This window comes from Excalfactoria chinensis, chromosome 6 (genome assembly GCF_039878825.1).
Source record: "Excalfactoria chinensis isolate bCotChi1 chromosome 6, bCotChi1.hap2, whole genome shotgun sequence".
NCBI classification, from domain to species: Eukaryota; Metazoa; Chordata; class Aves; order Galliformes; family Phasianidae; genus Excalfactoria; species Excalfactoria chinensis.
In genome coordinates, this window is record NC_092830.1 from 36,310,317 (window position 1) to 36,325,263 (window position 14,947).

The following is a 14,947-nucleotide window of genomic DNA, read 5'->3' on the forward strand; positions in this document are numbered from 1 at the left end:
TTAACTCCAGAGCAGGCTCTACTTTCTTAATTAGTGCATAATTATTCAGTTTTTGATATCCTGGAAAATTATCACATGGAAATTATTTTAGGCACAGTAACAATAGCAAAAATCTCTCAAACCCCCCCTTCCCCCCCAACTCGATTAACATGTGGAAGTAATTAACACTTTATTACAGTGAAAATACTATTACTGCTAATGTTTAATGACTTTTGCCATTGCATCACGAGCAGGAAATTTAGAACGCTACAGAGCAACGGTCTGCTATAAATACAGTACAAAGATTATAAAGCGGGGTCAGATGATTCGCACTAACGGCGTTTAAGATGGAGATATGACATACAATACGTTTCCAAAATGTCATATGCAGGAAATATAATTTTCTTGATAAAGTCCACTCCTTACAGCAAAGCAGCAAGTGCAATAACGCTGGATGAGTACAGTAAAGGCAGCAGTGCTGCAGCCCTTGTAAAAGCCTGTTGTTAATCAAATCGAAACATAAAACCTGAAGCATAAAGTTATTTTCTCATAACAGTTTAATAGAAATTTCCAATCAAACAAAGGCCAAAAAGCGTTATTACGACATGAAGTTTCTTGTATAAACAACTTAAAATGAAGTAGGGGAAAGTTTCATGGGATTTATGGATTTCTTTATTTTTGTTATTGAGAGTGAATGTCTACTGTACATCTCCAATAAATGTCTCGAGAAATTATGCACCAGCTTTGGGTGATTCACACTAACAGCAATTAAGATGCTGAGTCCACATAAGTGTCAGCGAGGTCAGCGCTCAGGAAATATTGTTTCATTCTTGCAAGTGTGATGGAGCCAAATGTGCCTGAAACAAAGGGAGAGGGAAGGGAATGGAGACAGCTTTGTCTCTGGTTGGGCTTCTCCACAGCCACACCACGGGTACAAGAGATGAGGAGAACTAGGGCAGCGTTTGCTAAAATAGTTCCCCATCAAAATGAAATAGAAAACTGTTTTTAACACTCAGCACTGCCTTATGGAAATTCCCAAACAGCCAACAGAGCGAAGCAGCGCGATACAAAAGCTGCGCGCAAAGCAAATATGGAAGGAATCAAACAGAAAACAAGGCTGACCCTACGCAACCCCGGGAAAGCTCTATAAAGCCACTGTTTGCTTATTTGCTACTGCTTATGTTGTAGGAATGAGGATACATGAAGACGAGCAGTAATTGTAATCCAATCTGGGAAATTAGTTAAATTTTAATATTCTGCACCAATAGCTCAGAGGGTTTTCCACTTTTTTTTCTGGATGCTTTTAACCGTGTTCATTGAACTAGACCCGTTTCAATGGTTAGCTAATACTATTCATAAATTAAGGAATCTCCTGCTTTAGAAAAAAAGGCTCCTTGATCCACCGGCCCTGGACATGGATAGGAAGAATTTTGGCACAAGGACGCTGAATATAAATTGCTTTTTTGGAAGCACCTCTTACCAGTCAGCGTCTGGTGCCAACGTGCAAGAAGAATTCACCTGAAGTGGACAAAGCTATTCGCTCTGGGATTAACTTGTTGCAGTTGCAAATGAATCATGAAACCAGCTTTGGCAAAGCTGAGCATGGGTCCACAGTGGAACTGAAATAATGTATGTGAAAAACCTGAACTGGATTACCAGCCCATCTGGAATGCATCCGCCTCATGCATTAGGAGTAGCAGTTTCCTTGACAGAGGTTGTGAAATATTAGAATTCCTAATGGAAGAAATATGGTAGTGCAAAATGACACAAAAATCACACAACCTCATTCCCTGACACGGAACAGTGAAAATGCGAATCTTTCTCTCAAGGGTACTCTATCAATCCTTTGCAAACAAGGCACTTCAGCAGGCAGAGAAGGGAGCTGACATTGCTTAACCCTTCCGTACCACCACCGCCAGGCAGGGCAGCCTTCACTCATGCTGGAGAGCTTCCCTCTTTGGGGAGGCCAAGAATGGGAAGAAATGATGGCAGCAGTAAATCCACGGGCAGAACGAATTCCAAAGCACAGAGTAGGCAGTTGCAAGGAGCTGTAAACACAGGGACAGATTCCTGCAGCTCTCACATCCCTATCAGGTGATGTTCCAACTCTTCTAACCCCACTCACCCTTACAACACTACTTCTGGTAGATGCCAGTTTTAGGGGGAACCATGCCAGGCAGCCTATGGACAGCACTGACCAAATGCCACTAAGGACATGCTGTAAATAGTGACAGTAAGCATTGCAACGCTCCAACCAAAGCAGTATGACCACCTCATTCAGCAAACATGATCGAGGTAAATCAACAACTCACTGGAGCTCCAAATAGAGAATATCACTACTGTTTTGTAGATACATGTTTGTTTATGAGGAAAAGAAAATGACATTGGGGCTCTACTTGAGTGCACAGACCTGGGATAGATTTGGGAGAGAAGAGGCTGGGAGTGAACCTGGACCACCACACCAGCAGCTGTAAGGGCCACCACCAAGCCTTGTTTAATGGAACTTGTTCAAACAAATCACAAAATTATAGAATCACCAAGGGTAGAAAAGACCTCCAAGACCACCCAGTCCAACCATCCACCTATCACCAATATTTCCCACTAAACCATGTTCCTCAGTACAACATCTAAATGCTTCTTGGACACCTCCAAGGACACTGACTCCATACTGAGCCTCCTCTCCTCTAGACTGAACAATCCCAGCTCCCTCAGTTGCTCCTCACAAGCCTTGTGCTCCAGATCCCTCACCAGCTTTGCTGCCCTTCTCTGAACATCGTACAGGGCCTCAATGTCTTTCTTGTAGTGAGAGGCAAACAACTGGTTTGTTGATTAATGGGTTTTTTTGAGACCCTTGGTCATCTAAACAAATAGGTTTCCTCTGCTCCGGGCTCATGGACCATGTTCATATTTGGTAGCTTTGAGCAGACATGAGTTGACGATATTTTAAAGATGGTGCAATCCTGGACATGTGTAAGAAAAAGTGTAAAAATTATCCATCGTAAAATTAATCTTGCTGCCTTTGAGAAGGTACATGCAAGACAGGTTAACCAAGTTCACAGCTCTACTTCTGCCAGGGCCTTCCTGTAACAGCCAGGCCAACAGCACACTCAACTCGCCCTCTGCATGGATTTACTGGAGTCATCTTGGATAATGCATATCTTCAGAAGCACCCAACTGATTTAGGAACCCCTACATTTTTGGTTTCAAGTACTTTTGAAATCTCATCCCTATTCTCCCTCGTTGTCATTTATAAGACACACAAAGCTACAAGCTACTGTTTATTGCTACTTCCCTGTAGAAAAGGGAATAACTCAAAGATAGATTTTCTGTTTAGGAAATAGATCTTAGTTGAATTATTCAAAAAGGCTAACAATATCCAGCCCCAGAAAACTAACAAAAGGCATGGAAGGCAACAGAGCTAAGGGGCTTTTATACAGCAGCCAATTGTTATGACTCCTTTTAATTAAATACAAATGAATTAATTGATATGAAGTACTTCTAGGCAATTATTTTGCTGACATTTTGTCTCTTTTGAGACACACTTGTTTACTGTATGTATCATCCGTTAAAGCCTAATGCCATTCTACACTATTTTAAGCACATATTTAAAGAGTTAAACCTAAGTTTGTGCTGTCAGAAACTTTTACATTAATTTCATATTGGTGTTAATGGTACGCACATTAGACCCAATAGTATTTACATTTTTTAATCCATCTCCCGTCCCTAGGCCATCATTGTACATGAGATATGGAATCTTAATGAATTTTTCTAGTTAAAGATTTTTAAATAAATGAATAAATAAATAAGTAATGAAACGCTGATTTTTATCTCACTGTACACGAGTTTACTGGTTGATTTTTTTTTAAGGGTTTTTTTTTTTTCCATTCTGGCTTGAAATGACATATTTTCATCATTTTCCAAAGATACGCATGAAAGTACAAAAGTGATGGCTGGTTTCAGAGCCAGGTTTCAACAGCAGCAGTAATAAAATGTTAGTCCTTAAATATAGGTAGATAGAATCAAAGGGTTATCTGGAAAACCATGACTGACCAAAACAATTTCATCTCCTTTGATTACTTTGGGGAGGAATCACCGTGTTACTGTACAACACATCCTCCATTAAGCACATGAACCATTTTCATAAGTCATGGACATGGTCTCCAGTGATTCAGATGAGCAGGATGAGATCACAAGTGACTCAAACCCTTTAGAGAAAAGATGTGGTCAGCTCAAGGAGAAGGGAAGCCTCTGCAGAACTTTAAGCTGTGTCTTTGTGACTCACAGCTTGGCTTTATGATAGCCACTTGTTGGGAGCAACAAACCTTCAGCAAGCTGCTGGAAATGGAATGAGTTGTGGACAGTCTGGACATCCCCAGGTTGAACCCGTATCTTCAGGTCTGTAAACCGACTATCTATCTGATACTTTTCTATTGTGTACGTTAAAATCAACTGCAGACTGGAGAGCAATTAAGTTATCATTGGTGAACCAAATGAGCATACAGGAGCATGAAGAGCCTTCAGAGAAAGATCACCTGGAACTACGCACAAGCACACCTAAAGACTGAAGAGATCAGAATTCCATTGCAACGTAAGTAACCAAATGCCAATAAACTAAAAGTACATGCCAAGCTCTGGCAGAGTGCAGACAGAGCAATCCCACCAATGCAACTCTGCCCCAGAGCAAATCAACCAGATATGGTCTTCTACATCCACCATGACCTCCTATGTCCAACACAGCACAGTTAACAGATCAGCAGGATGCACTGGGGGCCCAATATGACACGTGAATGACAATTCTTCTACAGCACTGCAGAAGGTATATTTTAAAATGATGCCTCTTGTACTGAATGTGTAATTACAGCTTCCATAGATGTCACTGTTGAAAAAATGACAAACCAGTTTCTCTAAATTCTTATACTGTAGCAGGGTATGTGAATGGATGAGCTCTCATAGAGCAAATCAGACTCAGCAGCCTTTTCTCTTCAGTGGCTGAGGTCGTGGTTTTACTTTATCTGAGAAGGGATTTTCATGTGCTCAAATGACTCCAAGAGCTGAGACTGATATGTCTTGAGTATGTCTGTTTTCCCTTAGTGGTTCAAGCTATCAGCAAGCTCCTATAACCTCTCCTTTTGATCAAAGGGCATAAATGGACATGCAAAAACTAGGTTGAGACGGATGCCTGCTTTTCCTATTTACCTATCACCAGACCAGATATTTTGACACATTAATCATACTTAGAAAACTTAGCAAAAGCCATCAGTCACTTAACAAACTGTCCCATCTTTATCTGGTGGCAACAGATGACCGCCAACTATCTGTGCCTGATAGACAGACCACGCAAAACTCCTGATGAAAGGCAGCATGAGACCAAACAGCACAAAAAAAAACTTGGCACCACTCTGAGCAGCCCTCTAAGCAATGACAGAGGAAGAGATGGGTGAATGGAAACTATACAGGCATCCCCCACTGCACCTCTGCAGGGACCTCTGACAGTGACCAGGTTTTGGGGGGAAAAAACAGGCACTCATAGTTCCTGCCACCACCTGGAGAGCAGGGCTGAATGCAGAGCAGGCTGTGAATAACTCTGTGCTTTTTGCTCAGAACAGAGCTGCGTGCAGAGCTCCAGCTCAGTGCATCAGAAACTGCTCTCTAGCATTGCTAGAGGTACAAAGCACGGACCCGTGGCCTGTTTATAACAAAAAGCATTGTGTGTAGATGCCTTCTCCTGGCCTGACAGTGTCAAACACCCAGCCTTGTTAGATTACTTCCACTGGCTAAGCTAGCAGATCAGCTTTTTGGCTAACCAGAAAAAAAGCTGGTATTTCTGAAGCTGAAATTTCATAGCAAATCTCCTGAGATCCCACGCATGAATAATGAAATAATTGTGTGCCCTCACTCATTGCTCTAGCATGTTACCATCTCCCCCAGTGCTGCTGCTCCCATTTTCACGTAGGTAACATTGGCAGAGGCAATCCCTTCTGAAGGCTGACTTGTCATGCAACGTGCTCCGGAAATCACACAGTAAGGAACGATGGGAGGCTGAAGTCAATCTCCCAGCAAGAGATCCGGAAGATATTTCAGCCATTTCCTATTTAAAAAAATCAACTCACCCTCTCCCACTTTATGCTATTTCCTAACACCCCAAGAACCAGAAGCAGAACAGCCCCATAAATCCCAGCTGAGCTCTGGCCCCTGCAGCCATGGCACCGTGGGCAGCTGTAAGAGACACACAATGGGAGGGTTGGTGGTTGTTCAATGGGAAGCCCTCCTCTGCATGTTACACCCAAGAGTAAGGCAATCATACACTGGCGCTGCATCTTTATGCATGTATTTCTGGGCTTTACAATACAATAAAATTTATAGCTCGTATAATTAAGAATATGCCAGATTAAACAAATTAAAGCTCAGCTCTAAAAGCCAGAGCTCTATCAGATCAAGACATTATGCATGAAAGAAATTTCAAATTCAAATCAACAACATCTGAAGGCTCGGAACACAAAAGCCGTATATGAGTCGCTGGGAACTACAACAAGACCTATTTCCTAACCTCAAGGTAGAATTCATGGCACAGGGCATTAGGAGGTCACGAAGATTAATTGAGTGCAAGGGTTAGTTGGAGATTTGTGGGCAAGCAGCACTCACTGGTCCTGTGATTTCTTTTCCTCTCCTTTCTTTTTTTTTTTTTGCCATGGAAGTAAAATAAAAAAACAACTTCAGCTGAAATTTGCATTCATGAAAGGCTCTCTGTCTCTCTGATGTAGTCCTATGAGTGAGGCCATGAAGTGGAGAAGAAGGGAAGCCCAAACATCTTCAGCAAGGCAGCTTGGGAGCTTCATGGTTGTCCCCATGAAGGAGACATCAGGAGGTTTCTGGAGAGCCTCCACTCAGGGCCATGTGTCCTACATGGTGCCAACAACAGCCCCCAGTGCTCATGGCACAGGTTTCTCCACAAAGAAAGCCAACGTGATTTGGTTGTTGTATCCTGGGATGAGACAAGAGGAACTGAGAGACCAAAAGGACAGGTTCTTCCGCAGGAACCGACCCCATAAAATGTCCCCCCTGTGTGGGAGTGCATCAGTAGAACCACAGTATTTTGATATGGAGACAGTTACATGTGGCTGGAAGGACAGCTTACTTTGGCAGATCAGGGAGAACCAAAGAAGACGTAAAGACAAAAACATAGAAGAAATAAAGCTTCGTAAGGTTAATGTCCCCAGTTTTCTTCCACCCCATGTCATCATTTTTCCAGATAACAGTAAATCATTGTTTGGACCCAGGATCTCTTTGATTTATTTTTTTTAATGTCAAATATGAAGATTTCAAGCCTTTTCCTAAGATTTTTCACAAGATGACAGCATGTATGACACGCAATATAAACAGCAAGACTTGGAATTCAATAATGAACATTATACGGCATATCATAACAGATCAGACATGAAGAACCTTCCATCACACAACAGGACAAAAAGCCCAATCCTGCAGCCATGGAGGCAGTTCCTCTTCTGCAAACCCACCATTCTTTGCACACAAAGTTCAATGAACAAAACGTGCACTACAACAAAATAACCCCATTACAGACTTTTACAATCATCCAAGGATCTTATATTAAAAAATGTCTGAGGTCAGCAGCAATCTCCATTTTCCCATTTGTTTCAACAAAGCAGCGCCTCGTATTGGCGTTATGTATCTATATTTGTGAGAATACAAAGATTTAAAAACACTCGTTGGAGTTGTGAAATTACTCTTCATATACTGTCTGTGCCAGATTTCAATAAGCATCTAATTAAAATAGATTTTTCTTTCTCCACTGCTCTTGCAAATTTTATTTATCAGAGCTGCTTCAGGTACTGCAAAGTATCAGAGCAGCAACCGAAGCTGGAGCTTCAATGGAAAGACATTTTCAAACAAAACCGATGAATTATTAGCATTAAGCACAACGATGCCCTTATTGACAAAGTCAGCCAGTCTACCAAATGTACTCAACATTTTCAGATCTTCAAAAAACTCCAACTAAGAATGCCTCTTTCATTTTGTAACACACAGGCTATTTTTCCCATCGTTGAAAACACGGAAAGAAAATGCCTTGCTTCTTTATTTAGCACACTTGGAATACCATGATCAATCATCAAAAATACGTATTAGACATATTTATTCCCCTGCCAAATTTATGCCAGAAAACTGATAGACTTCTTATAAAACCTCTTCCCACCACAATAATAATAATAATAAAACTAAAAAGTCATGTGTTTCTCACTCGGTCTTAGAATTTGGGAAGCAAAATCTCCATCCAACAGCACAACCCTTGGAGCCAGTATCTGTTTCCTGAGAAAAAATCCTTCCTCTGCTAGGTTCACATATTGAAAATATCATAAGGATATTATTATCCGCTGCGCCTATCAAAAACCCCCCAAAAACTAACTATATTAAATATGTTTTTTTAATCTCCAACGTTCTAGCAATCAGTAAAACAGATTTCAATCATTCATCACCGTGAGCGGAGAGCAGAAGTCATACGGCACAAATGTTAAGGCCATAATTTACTCCAAACGTTTCGCCGCAGTTGGCTTGTTTTGGCTTTTATTTCTTTATTTATCTGGCTGTGAAGCTCAGCTCATCAGGATTTGTAATAATACACTTATTGTATCTGATGCTGGGAATCCATCCTTTGTAATACTTCTTGACATAATTGCAGCTTTTGACACAGTCAATCGTGGGATCCTTCTAAAGCATCTTGAAAAATATGTTGGTCTTTCAGGTTCGGTTATTCAGCAGTTCAAATCTTATTATAGGCATCGACAACAGTTTGTTAATATAATTTCTCCCCATTCCTACTCTTACATTGTCATCTGGAGTCATCTGTTACAATGTCATCTGCAGTCCCACAGGGCTCTCCTGGTTACACGTGATCCTTTATCTACCTGCTGCCTTTAGGAGTCACAAAACCCCAGCTATAGAGACATGGGCTCTCTTATCACACTCCTGCTGACACGCAGCCCTTTAATTTTCAATTCCGTGTTGCTGTTTGATCAATATTCTAATGCTTTTCCACCCTGCTCAGCCATTTAGGTGAGTCTTAGTTTAAAATATATGTTTTTTAAACATTTGGAAATTATACCCCAGACAGACAGAGGCAAAACAAGTTTTTGATTACATACCTTTTTCACAGCCAGGTGATTCATATTACTGTGCTTTTCAATTCCAGAATTGCTTTATTTATTTATAAATTTCCACATATTTGAGCATGTAAAAATGCCCAACAATACCATAAAAACTCAACTATAAGCCATAAAAGAAAAGGCATGAAGTAAAGAAAAGGAGTAGGAAAGCAAAGGAAAAAATCAGTGCTGAGTTGTGTCCAAATTTCACCAGCTAGGTTGCTATATATGATACTGCTTTCCTAGTACAGTACTGGTAAATGTGAGTTATGGTACCAGAATCTGAACTTTAATAGCTAATATACTACACATTCCCCATAAAACACAGCCAGGGGCCTCTCTCTCGGAAGTAGTGGGTACTTGTAGCTCCCACAGAATTTTGTGGGCTATACTGAACACAGAGAGCCTCAAAGATCCAACCCAATTCTCAGTTACACAAATACCCCTCCTCCCTCCGCACCAGCAGTAAAAGATTAACAGGAAAAGACATCCCAGGGAGCAGAAAAGAGAGTCAGACAGCTCCTTTTCCCTGCCACAGCAAAAGGGCAATTTCTGATTTTCAGAGAGGTAAATTCTAGCAACATCGTACAGATTCCTGTATTTGTTCTTCCAGGCTTTAATCTGTTATCCTGAGAATAGTCCAAGGCCCAACGTTATTCAAACTAACACATTTTAGCAGTAAGACTCATTGACGTAAAGGGTTTCAACTCTAATTAACTCAAGCAAGAAGTGAAGACCGGTTCAGTAGTAAAACCTAAATGGAAGAAGAGGTACGTCAGAGGAAGCTGCTTTTGAAAACCCCAAACAGGGCTTTATACTGACAGACAGGAACTCTTTAGGGTGACCCATGTTTGCTTTTTTATCCAGTGACTTACATTATGTTCTATGAAGCTCCAAAAGCCATCAAGGCTTAGAAAAGGCATCACAGAAAATTGGCATGGCAGAGAACAACATGCTTATGGCCAAGACAAGAGTTGTGATAAAACACAGAGGAAGTATGTTCTGGGGGAAAAAAAAACACAACCTCTGAGCCTTCTGTTGCCTTTCCATGCACACAGACCAGCCACTCACTCACATAAAACATGACTTCATGACCAGAGCCCAGTGTAGGCTCAAGGGTTCCTCTCACTGGTGATGACACACCATGAGCACACCCAAGTACCGTAACCACATCCATCCTCAATGTGTGTATCAGGTGATCCTCTGCTCTAACATGTTGTTTTCATCAACTGTTTTGATGAAATTACTCTTTAGCCAGTTTTGCTGCGCTGTGAAGGAATATTTCCATATTTCACAGCTTGATGACTGCACTTCATTTCGGCTATCATCCGCTGTGTACACATTCAGTGACGCTCTTGGGAAGAACAGAATAAAGAGAAAAACTTGTTCTTCATACACATTTTTATAAGTTCAACAGTTTTAAAGCGTAACCAAAGCAAGAAAGCAATAAACATTGGAGTGGGGTGGTAGAGAAAGGAAGATGGGACATTGGCTATACTCAACAGTGGTTTACAATTACTTGCTTTCATAGGACCAGGGTTTTCCCTTCTTTCGAACTGATCATTGGGTATTGAAATTTGCTTGACAGAGCAAGGTTTTTATCCACGTATTTCCAAGATTTCTATATTCTATTTGACTACGTGACTTAAGGTGCCTAACACCATGACAGCAAAGAAGGTTAACAAAAAATGAGCTGGCAAGCACAGTCTTCTTCAAACCATATTTTACATCTGTTTGTTTCCAGTGGCAGCGCTGTCACCGAGCAACCCTACTGCAAATTAAAAAATTGATGGATCAGGCATGAGAACGCTTATTGGAGAGAAGGCCTGGACTGTGCCATTTCCAAAGAGACTCCATGGGATTGATGGAGAAATGACCCAAGTGGGCCCTACTAGCTTATTCAATAAGGGTCTGCTCAAATTCCATCTGTGAACATTTGGTGAGGCCTTTTATGACAGCGAGGCTATTCCTTCAAGTTCACATTAATTCCTGTGCACATCTGCACACGCACCTCCACCCCTACCCATGTGCCGCTTCAATTACAATTAAAAGAACTACTTAAATCTCAGGGACGGTGTTAATAATGACTGTAGAGAGATCAAAACAAAAAACAAAAAGCTATCTACAAAAATTTCTCCTTCAATATCACTCCCAGAAAAAATAATCAGCCTGGTCAATCTCTGCCTATTACTCTCATGGCTTTGATCCTGCTATGGATGCAGAACAATAGGCTGAAGAGCCACTGGTCTTTCAATGCACCTTGGATAGGAGCATTTCTCCCAGCCCGGTAAAACACGTGCTTGCACGGATCTGGGGTTTACTCTCAGATCAACAAGTAAATTACTGTTTTCAAGCCATTAGGATGATCCCTGACTGCATACAATCAGCGTCATTATTTTAAGCAAACAATTGCAACAGCTTTAAATAAAAGATGCAGTACGCAGAGCATTTCCATGTTAAGCATAGCATGTTAATAGGAAGGAAGAAGAGAAAGATGAAAACTAGAAAATGTCAGTTGGTTTAATCATACTTAATATGAAAAGACTGCTATAACTTTAAGAATGCAGCTTAGCTGACTTTGGAGCTTAGGTTTTTATTTTTCTACTTTATAGCATGCTTCAAAACTACTTGGACAAATACAAAACAAGAATTACAGTGCACCATAAGTTATTTTAATATCCTGTAGTGGTGTATACTTCCAATGAAATCCCAAGACTATTATTAAGGTTCTGTGTTTGTGTGAAAATGTCAAGTTGTTTCGAGTGACTACATACTCTAAATTATATATAACTGTTACTTTATAGCTAATAGGCACTAAAATTACTTTAAAACAGAAATGTAAAGTTATATTTTCATCCTTTTTGACAGATAATAAAGCTTATTTATGAGATACATTTTCTCAAGTATTAAAATACATAATGTTTACCAAAACATTAAAAATACCAATACTTGATATTTAAGCAAGAAACAGAGCCGCCATGTAGATACTTTCCTGGATACATCCAGCATGAAATCAAACAGATGATAACACAGTCATTTCACTCGTGAAAGTCATTTGTTAAAACGGTGACGAATAAAACAGCTTTTGTCTCAAAATGAGGTTTAGATGCTTTTCCTCTCCCTGCCCATCATTAAACCACAGGTATGGAAGCGTGGTGTGTATCTTTCAGATAAAATGCTGCCACATGACATGTTCCCACTCTGTATTTTAAATTGCATCCAGTAAGACATGTTGCTTAATTGCTTTGTTGTCATGCCCCTACCCAAAGAGGCAGAGGGAAAAAGTTACTACTTCTTACAAGCGTAATGGAAAGGGACACAGGCACGAGAGTAATTTCTTCCCTTGTAAACTCCAGTTAGGACAGAGAATTTATGAAAGCACAGATTACTGTTGGCATGATGTACGCTTAAGCGTACACACCACCACTAACCCACCAATTACTCACGGTCTGAAATAAAACGGCTTCACATGCAAATGATCATTGTTTATCCCTCCTGAGCACTTAGTGAATAAACACACACGAATGTCTGGCTCTATCTTGTTATCTGCAAAGTGTGAGGGACATCGGCCGGCATCAGCCCCATGCATCGCGGTTGGAAGGCAACCTTCACCGAAGGTTACGGTGCGCACAGTGCAGCACGGCAGCAGGAGCTAATTGCCAACCCTCTGCTGTGATTAGGATTACCTCTTCTGCTGAGGGGCTGGGGCTAAATTTATGCTTCCTAGTTCTATTGCTCTGCTCTACAATATTATGCCAAAGCATGAACAAAAGAAAATTACCCTGAAGCAATGGAGTGCCACAACGCATTGTCGCTATTAATCTTTTAGTAATGGCAATGCTAATTTGACATGATGCATAGTAATTTATTAATAGAAATATTTGAAGTCCCAAACTTAAAATATTCTTCTGTGCAAGAAAGGGTGGCTCTGGGAGTGGGCAGGGGGATGCAAATCCTCTCCCTTCCAATGTATTGCCTCCACTTCAACCCCCTGTCAACACCAGGTTTGCTAGGTAAAAAATGCCCTAACACTGGCATGAGTGATCTGGGGTAAAACAGACTAACGTTCTTGCAGGTGAACCTGAATCCAACCCATAAGCCAAAAACACCACTCCCATCCAAGCTCAGCATGCCCGAAGATGGGAATAAGAAGGAGGGCTACTGTTGGCTTCTTGGCAGAGGCAATTAGCGGCTGGGCTGTCGGCAGGGGATGCTCTGCACCAACCCACCAGCTTCCTCCTGGCACCCCAGGGTCCCTGCATCCATCCCCTGCCCAGCCTTGGTCTCAGCAGGAGGGCACAGCAGGCTGCTCCTGGGCATCGGCGTGCCTACAAACTGTTTGGCCGTGTTTATAAAAGGGCTAATCCGTGTTCACATCGCACGGGCTTTGTTCCTTCTCCTGAGCCATCATTAACTATTAATCGAGGGTGGGTTTCTTCAAAGGTCTGCTCCATTTGTTGTTGGCTCTCAGAAAACAGGAGCCCATTTAGGATTCAGGAGAGCACTAGGAAGGCAGAGATATTGTAAACACTGCAATGGTCGTTATTAGTAGACTAAATGTGTTTCAAAATACATGCAGTAAGGGGAAAAGGAAGGCACGGGCTTGTTTTTGTTGAACCTCCTCAGCAAACTGCAGCAGAACTTCATGATTTGTTATGAGTGCAGCACAGGAAAACCTGGGGAAGCCTTAAATTCCACCTGTCTGATTAATGTCAAGGTTACGTTCGATCTACATTGGTAGCACACATGAATTTTGTGTCCCAAGACCTCAGCAGGAGCTGATGTAACATGAGCCATTATTTATTGGCTATAATGGCCACTCCCCAAGGTAAAACCTACTACAACACATTAATAGCATTGCATTGTCTTGGGAAAATGAGGCTATTAATGCAGGTCACCTGTGCTACATAGCTCAGACAGGATTCAGGTGGAAGCCATCAAAAACTTCTTCTTAAACTGGAAACTAACAGAGTGCAAACCCTGCTGTGAATAAAGACAAAAATATTTGCAGCTCTTCAGTGGCCTGACACTCTGAGCATCATCTCAGGGTAATTTCTCCTCGCCCACATTTGCTTTCAGGTTTTGTAAATGTATTCTCACATCTGCAAAGCTGTAGTGCCCTGCCTGGCTAGATTGGGAACGGGAGATGTTCAGGTAATACCACCTAATGAAGCACTGCTTCCTGCTCTACGAACCACATAAATGAAAATATCTACTCACGGTTCTTCTTTTCTATAAACAACGCTATTGAAATGCATCACTTCAGCATATAATGGTACGGCTCTGAAAACGGGGCCGGAATCTTACTGAACAGATTCAAGGCAACGGCTGGAAATTCATTTCCATTAAGAAGCCATAACTTCCAACACCACCAAAAATAAAGCACCATCAACACTCCCCAAAAAGAGGTACGCTGTGCATTAGCATCACACATTGTGCTGCCCGTTCCTCTTGCCAAAACAGTGGAAAATTCCCATTTACATTCTGTTCTTTACTTTGCATCATCCCCAAAGGCTGTGGTAGGCTTCTGTACTTTAAAGAGGACACGGATACCGCCAGCCTGTTGGGCAATTTATTTGGCTTCTTTTTAGGAACTGCGAAGTGCTTGTGGGTACTTTTTAACTTCAAGCACTGGAAGACTTCATTTATAACCTGATACTTATTACTTGACTTTCCTAAACTCTCTTTTCCTTTTGTTGTTGCAATTTATCTTATATCACCACTCAAGCTAGACAATGATAAAAAATAAAGGTGTTTTCTTTTGTCATGTTGAAAATGTGATTCATTTGTTGTCTTTAACAGGCCTTCAGACC

The 14,947-nt window shown here is 41.2% G+C and overlaps 1 long non-coding RNA gene across 1 annotated transcript in view; it reads right to left on the reverse strand.

The window, feature by feature from the left end:
- Positions 1–705: 705 nt before the first annotated feature.
- The window catches only part of LOC140253770 (uncharacterized), a 48,837-nt gene continuing 34,595 nt past the window's right edge, over positions 706–14,947 (reverse strand). Inside the window, exon 3 of the long non-coding RNA XR_011903981.1 lies at positions 706–836. This is a non-coding gene — a long non-coding RNA (uncharacterized lncRNA). The remainder of the gene's footprint in view (positions 837–14,947) is intronic.